The sequence below is a fragment of the Spermophilus citellus genome, assembly GCF_964194105.1.
Source record: "Spermophilus citellus genome assembly, chromosome: 2".
Lineage (NCBI taxonomy): Eukaryota > Metazoa > Chordata > Mammalia > Rodentia > Sciuridae > Spermophilus > Spermophilus citellus.
Genome location: NC_138183.1, coordinates 242,560,688 through 242,568,887, shown reverse-complemented (window position 1 = coordinate 242,568,887; position 8,200 = coordinate 242,560,688).

Here is an 8,200-nt window from a genome sequence, read left to right as displayed (position 1 = left end):
GGGGTTTAAGGGTTTTCTTTGGTTGTGGCTGTTTCTTGGGGAGCAGATCTCTGAGTTCTTCATGTTGTCCCCTCAAAAGTCCCTACTGGCTTTTAAACAAGCTCAATTAAAAACATTCCTATTCTCCTATAGTGACTGGTTTTGTTTTGTTTTTTTTTCACTGTGAAAGTTCTAATAAAAATTCTGTATTTTAGACTTTCTCCTAATCATTTAAATGGTCATCAGTCACCAGCTCAGGCTCATCTGTCCTGAGATAGCAACTCGTAACCTAAGGTCACCAGTGACGTCCATGTCCCCATGTCCACCAGGCACTCTCCTCATATTTAGTTACTCTGTCTGCAGTAGCCACCACCCTGGTCCATGCCCTCCTTATTCCTCCCTTGGGTCCAACTTGCCACCCACCTGTACTGCCCCTGTGTGTGTTAGCTACCTTTTCTTAGGCTCGTTTTTCTCTACCAGTCTTCAGAGGAGGGCGTCCTTCAGGCGACAGTGTGGGCTCTGCTTCTCTACAGAGAAACAGATCATTCCCAAATGCATCAAGAAGTGCTTATGGTCTTGGGTTTTCTGGGTCAGGAATCTGGCAGTGACTTGGCCAGGAGTCTCTGGCTCAGAGTCTCACAAGGCTGTGACTGCGGTGTCGGCCGGCGCTGGGATCATCTGAAGGCTCGACTGGGTTTGCTCCACACGGGGCTGTTGGCTGGAGTCATTTCTTACCAGGATGTCGGACTAAGGGCTTCAGGTCCTCACTGGCTACTGTCTGGAGGCCTCCCTCAGGTCCTTGCCACAAAGGTCTACCCACAGGGAAGTTCACAGTGTGGACATTGACTTCCCTCAGAGCAGGTGGTGGAGAGAAAGGACACCCAGCATGGAAGCCACTCTTCATGTCCCCTAATTTTGGAAGTGACATCTCATCACTTTTGCCATTGGCTAGGTAGGGCCAGCACTCGAGGGGAGAAGACTGCACAAGAACATGACAAATAGGAGGCAGGATCACCGGGACCACCCTGGAAGCTGTTCCCACAGGCACCTTCTCCTGTCACCATCCTCTGCCTGGACCAGGTCAGATGCACCCAGGCTTTTGTTACCAGTCCTATGTGAGGGGTGTGATTCCACAGTCTTCCACGTTCAGCCTGGACCTGCCCTCTGACTTCCAGGCTCATATCAAGCTGATCAATGCTGGCTCACCAGCCCACCTCCACATTCCATCTGTTGCAAAAGGGAAAGACAGGAGGTGCAGGTAAGCAATTGCCCTTTTTTTTTTTTTTTTTTTTTTTGGTACTGGGGATTAAACCCAGGGGTGCTTAACCACTGAGCCACATCCCCAGCTCTTTTTTATATTTTATTTAGAGACAGGGTCTTGCTAAGTTGCTTAGGGCCTTGCTAAGTGGCTAAGGCTGCCTTTGAACTTGCGATCCTCCTGCCTCAGCCTCCTGAGCCAGCCTTTTCCCTTTTTAAAAGGACAAGACCCAGCAGAAGCACTGCGTGACACAGTCATCTCCTATTGGCACAGTGGGGTAATCATGCCCCTGGCTAAAATTGACAGTTCTATTACTGCCTTAGCCTGGGTTCCTGGCAAGCAGAGCCTGGAGCCACGGTTTGTGCTTAGGAGAAACACACCCCGAGAGCGAAGAAGGAAGGAGAGGGACCCAACACCAGGGTGCGTACCGAATCGCCAATCTACAGGACAAAGACACCAAGAAGCTGTGGAGAGGGTTTCTCCACTGGCTGCGGTCAATCACTGGACAAAAATGTGTTCCCTGTTCTTTTTGCGTTTCTGAGTCTGTATGCAAGAGCATGGTGCCAGGCTACAAGGGGAGGGCAGGGGCCGGAGGGTGGAGCCATCACCCTGTGCTGCTGCAGGGCGGCCGAGCCCGGGCAGGTGAGTGAGTAAGAGGACTCTGACACAGTCGCTGTGGGAAAGAGGAGAGGACACTGGTGTTCCCTCACCCGTTCTGCCACACCCTGTTTCCATGAATGCCACCCCATTCATTTCGTTCTAGCAAACAGGAAACCTAAGAGACACCCCGACAGCTCCCTTTCCCGCATCCAGTCCTAAGTATCTCTTTATCTATTTGCTTCTCCCACTTGGACTCCTGTGTTCTTAATCCAAGCTCCTATCAGCTCTCGTGGGGATTAGTGTCTCCCAGGTGGATTCTTGTCCTTCTTCCTGTCCATTCTCCACACACAGCCTGGGTGGCTTTTCTGTAATACCACCTGGATCGTGCCACCCTGCCCTGCTAATTAAAACCCTTCGATCGCTTCCCGTTCCTTGGAGGATAAAGACTGACCTCCTCAAGGTGGCTCATAAATCTGTGTGGTTTGGCCCCTAATCTCCTTTTTGAACAAAGTCCCTATTGTTCTCTATTTCAGACTCACCTGCCTTCTTTTAGACTCCACCTCTTCAAGCTCCAAGTTGCCACAGGATCTTTGCACATATTCTTTTCCCAGTGCTTGCGGTCATTTTTTTTTGGTCCTCCTTTTCACTCACCTGCCTCCTCATCCTGCAGCTCTCAGCACAGCTACCATTTCCCCAGGAAAGTCTTTCCAAATTTTCCGGATGATGTCAAACCTCTGTTATGTATGTGTGCAGTTCTGGGGTCCGTGGTAGGCAGATGATGTATTTCAGACATTAATGAACTAGAGTCACTCCTAATTTTTTGGTAATACGCTATTTGATTTTTAAAAATATGTGTTTTATGTTATAATTTAAAATATTAAAATACATTTTATTTTTAATGGGCATGGAGTAACGATGCATGTTTATGGGTTCAGTGCCCATACCATGTGTAATGATCAGACCAGAGTAACTGGTATATCCATCATGGATTTGTGCCTGGAACACTCAAAGTCCTACTAGCTGTTTTGAAATATAAGATTCGTGGTTGTCAGCCACGGTCACTGCTGTGTGTTAGAAGCCATTCCTCTGTCCAACGTGCCCCAATAGCCATTGACCATCCTCTCCCGCCCCTCCTGCTTTCTCAGCCTCTGGTAACTTCTGTTCCTCTCTGCCTTTTTCAGTACTGGGATCTAATCCAAGCAGTGCTCTCTCACTGGACCATGTCCCCGGTCCCCACTATGCACTCGACTTCTACGGCGTCAACTGCATTAGCTTTGACATTTAAGGGAGAGTCTCTGGTATTTGTCTTTCTCTGTCTGATTTATTTCACTTAACGAAACCCCCCCCCGCCCCCCGGCTCTCAGAAAGGTTCATACATTTTTTAGGACTTCTGCCTCTCAAAGTCAGACTTCTCTGATTGTGGCTATAACTCTATCCTTGTGACTCTTTCCACACCTGCACTGTACCGTTAATGTCATTCATCAGCAGACGTCTCTCCCCACCAGCCTGTCAATCTCTTGAGGGCAGAGTCTTGGTGGTGTTTTCCCCCACAATTGGGCTTAGTGCCAGGTCTCTAACAGAGGAGGAACTCAGTGGACATTTGTTGAGTAAGTCGCAGGTGCCTGGAACTCCAGCTCTGGCTCGTTCACTGATTAGCAGTGTCCCCCCACTTCCTTGGGCTGAAGTTCATCTGTCTTATTCGAGTGGTGGGTGCCAGAGAAATAAGAAAATATATTTCCAATGAAAGAAAAATGGACAGAGAAAAAGCACACACACACACTTTAAGAAATAAGTTTAGTTAAATTTCTATGGAGCATTTATTTATTTTCAGGATCCCAGGGTAGAGACTGGAATAGGTTGGTGGCGTCATTGATAAAGAATATCTCCATCAGACATCTTGCTTGGGCCAACTCAGCTGTGTCTGCTCCTTTTTTATGCTCAAATTAGCAAATGTAGTACAAAGGATTTCAGCACAAAGTTCAATGAGATAAAAAGTTCAGATAAGGGACTTAGGGGAGGGACAGAGGTGAAAGGGCACCCCGGAAATGCCCGGGAAGTCTCCAATGGATGAATGAAGGCTGAGTTTGTTGTCCTGCGAGCAACCACAAGGTGGCGCCAGGTGCTCAGCAATGAGATTCTTGCCTCCAGGGACATGCCTATCAACTCTCTTCTTACCAGTTGTCAGTTAATTAAGACAATTTCTTAGTCTCTTTATAATCCATACTTTTCCTTAATAAAACAGAGCTACATTTTCCCTTTCGTGTGTTGTCTTTGCAGAGTGACATGCTGGAGGAAGAGTCATGAATAATATTGAAGATGATTCAGTGTCTCCTGGTTTTACTCCTGCACCACCCAAAGAGAAAATAGAAAGAGGAGCATTGCTTCCCCTGTATCATGTCATAATATGAAATTGTGTTATTACAGTGCAGGATAACCACATTTCAGGAGAGAATATGTAGCTCAAAACATTGAAAGGGGCGGAGGGATCAAGAGCTTGATTCTCCAGGAGACTGGGGATCTGTACTGGGTTCTGGAACTTGATCAGCCTCAGAATCATCAGCTGATTTGATTTTGGATAAGTCTCCTTTGGTAAGGGGTCCTTTCAGTTCCAAAGCCTTGCGACTTTGGGGTTGTCAATTCCAGAGGCCACGGAAGCCCAGGACAAGGGGAGAGCTGGGGACTCACGCAGCCTGCTGGGTCTGTACCCCTGAGGCAGTTCTAGAAGCCGGGGCTGGAAATGGGGAGGCTCAGGGAAAGTCAAGGCTGAGTACAAGACATGTCCACTAGAGGTCAGCATCACCAAGCAGCCAGAGATACTGCTCACAATCAGCCTGCCCGGGAGGCAGCTGGGTGCTCCAGAGTGGTGTCTTATCCGAGTGGTGGGGCCAGTTTATTACTATCTCCCCAACAACCCCTAGATTACGAGCAGCTGCAAGAGTGGGAGACGCTGTAGTGCCAGCATCATGTCTTCTTGGCAAGGTGGATTGCTAGTGGATACCCATGGTTCCTATGTTTCCCTAGGGGCCGGTGGGCAATTTATCAGCAGAACCCTGCAGCATCCAGGGGCTGCTACCTCTCTGTGCTCTCACTGGCTGTATTCAAATTCTTGGCCAGGCTGAGAAGGCACTTTTCATGCAGGAAGAATTGAAGATGGAAAGTACCCTTAGAAAAAAAAAAGAAAAAAGTACAATTTTACATATTGTTTGAGATCATGACCCACATAGCATAGTGTTTCAAGATTGCAGACCCTGCTGAGCTTGGTGGCACATGCGTGTAATCCCAGCGGCTGGGGAGGCTGAGGCAGGAGGATTGTGAGTTCAAAGCCAGCTTTAGCAAAAGTGAGGTGCTAAGCAACTCAGTGAGACCCTGTCTCTCAAATAAAGCATAAAAAGGACTGGGGATGTGGCTCAGTGGTCGAGTGCCCTTGAGTTTCAATCCCTAGTACCTTCCCACCGAAAAGAGAGAGAGAGAGAGAGAGAGAGAGAGAGAGAGAGAGAGAGAGAGAAAAGAAAAGATTGCAGACCCTGAGTAGCTATCCTACAGTTGAATTTCACCTCCAGTATTTAGGAGCTATGGGACTCAGGCAAGGCTTTTGTGCCTCAGTTCTATACCTCTAAACTGGGAATAGCAATATTCCTGGCTATCATTATTGACCCTCCCTACCCCTAGTGTTATAGTGAGGATTAAATGAGATAACTAGGTTGGTGCAGTGCTGCACACCTGTAATGTCAGAGGCTGGGGAGGCTGAGGCAGGAGGATCGCAAATTCAAATCCAGCTTCAGTAATTTAGTGAGACCCTGTCTCAAAATAAATAATAATAATAAAAAAGAGGGGTTGAGGATGCAGCTCAGTGGTTGAGCAACCCTGGATTCAATGCCTGATTCTAAAGAAAAAAAAAAAAAGAGGGAGATAACTGTAATAGGCAATGTTTGCTGTACACTCTCCCTGTGCCAGGAAGAAACCTAAATTTTTATCGACTCTCATAATTCTGACAACTGCTATAGACTATTACCCCTGTTTTACAGTTGATGAAACTGACGCTTGGAGAGATGGAATAGCACCTCCAGGATTTAAAACCAGGCCTTTTGGTCTCCAGAGTTTACTCTTTCAATCGCCATCCTTCACGAACCATGCCTGTTGACACAGAGTAAGGATCAGCCATTGCCATTATTATTATTTACTACTATCATTATTGCTATGTAAAGATTCCTGGCTTGATATTTAGGTCTACGAAGCCCACTGGTCTTGCAAATTATTCTTCTATTGTTGGAGATCTAAGCCTAGAGGAATTTCTCCCCCCTACTCAGCCTCACCATCTCTAGGTGGAGGAGAAAGCAGGCTCATCTGGGAGGTACCACGGATGCTCTCCCTCCGCCAAGCACCAGCAGGTCCTACCTGGGTGCAGGGAAAGATCCTCCTGGCTGCACTGCTCTCAGGCCTCTGGAGCCAAAGTCAAGCTCCCTCTGTCGCTCAGAAGCCATCTGACCCTGAACCAGCCATGTAACTCTGAACCTTGCTTTACCAATCTGTAAAATGGGGATCAGAACATGAGTCACTTTAAGACATTAAAAAAAAAAATTAGACTGGGAAAGAATGTACAGCCCCTAAGTGTGCTTCCACAGAGCCTGATAATAAGCTTTACCTATTAGGATGTGATAAACTTGATCTATTACTGGTAGTTGTGTTTATGTGGGCTCTCATTCAGGGAGAAGAGAAGTTACTTCTCTTTGCTTCTACCTCAACACAAACTATTTGTGATGGGAAGATTTAAACCTGAGTTTTCCCTAATTCAGAACTTTACCTGTAAAGCGCTCTCTCTCTCTCTCTTTCTCTCTCTCTCTCTCTCTCTCTCTCTCCTCCCTCCCCCCGCCCTCTCTCTTTGTACTAGGGATTGAACACAGGGCTATTTTACCATGGAGCTACATCCCTAGCCCCTTTGTATTTTTTATTTTGGGACAAGTTCTCACTAAGTTACTGAGGCTGGTCTTAAACTTGAGATCCTCCTGCCTCAGCCTCCTGAGTGGCTGGGAATACAGGTGTGTGCCACCATGACCCCCTGAAACTGCACCTTTCCTAATGGGCCTCCTCACTCCAACCTCCCTTCAAAGATGCTCCAGTGTGAACATCCTAAAGGTTAGATCTGATTTTTTGGCTCACTGCTGTCAAACAGGAATATTACACAAGCCATGTACATACTCTTAATTTTTCTGGTAACTACCTTAAAAAAATAGAAGAAACAAGTTAGCCTCATTTATGTTTATTATATTTTATTTATCAGTAACATGTTTTATTTGTCCTAGCAAGGATAATTTGCAAGACCAGTGTAAATATCAAAATATTAGCATTCATATTTTTTGTTATTTTTTAGTTTGTAGACGGACACAATACCTTTATTTATTTATTTACTCATTTATTTATTTAATGTGGTGTTGAGGATTGAACCCAGTGCCTCACACGTGCTAGGCAAGTGCTCTACAACCGAGTCACAACCCCAGCCCCAAATATAAGCATTTTTTTGGGGTGGATACTGGGGATTGAACTCAGGGTCATTGACACTGAGCCACATCCCCAGCTCTATTTTGTATTTTATTTAGAGGCAGGATCTCACCAAGTTGCTCAGCACCTCACTTTTGCTGAGGCTGGTTTTGAACTCCTGCCTCAGCCTCCCAAGCCGTTGGGATTACAAGCGTGCACCACTGTGCCTGGCCAAATATTAGCATCTTGACATGCAATCTACAGGAACAAATGCTAATGAGATATTTTTGTTCTTTTTTTTTCACACTAAGTCCTTGAAACCCAGTATTTGACACCTGCAGCTCACGTCTGTGTGCCTGCCACAGTCCCAGTGCCCCACGTCCACATGTGGGGAGACCTCGAGCCGCTCTTTATTAGTGGTAGAAGGGCCATTGCTCATTTCTCTGGCCTTGGAAAACTGTAACCCTCTGGCATTTTAATCTCTTTCATTTCACATCTCTGCGGCTTGAACCACCTCTTTCCGCCTGCATGACATCCTTGAATGTTGGGCTCTGTGCCCCCACTCTCTCATGGACTCCTAACAGCAGACCCAGGAGGTAGACACTGTAATGACTCCCATCTTACAGAAGAGAAAATTGAGTCTTGAAATGACCCAGTTTCTTGCCTGTGGCTGTGACTTCTAAGTGGCAGCACTGTCCCCGACTCCAGCCCTTCTGCTTGGGACCACTCAACTCTACTGAAGGAAACACATTTGACGGAGCAGGAGTGCCCAGGCTGGGATGGGATGGACCCTCAGGGGCAGGAGTGAGCGTCCTGTCCACAGAAGTATTCAAGAGGTCTCTCAATGGCCCTCAGACAGAGGGTGCAGCAGAGATTTCTGCACTGGCC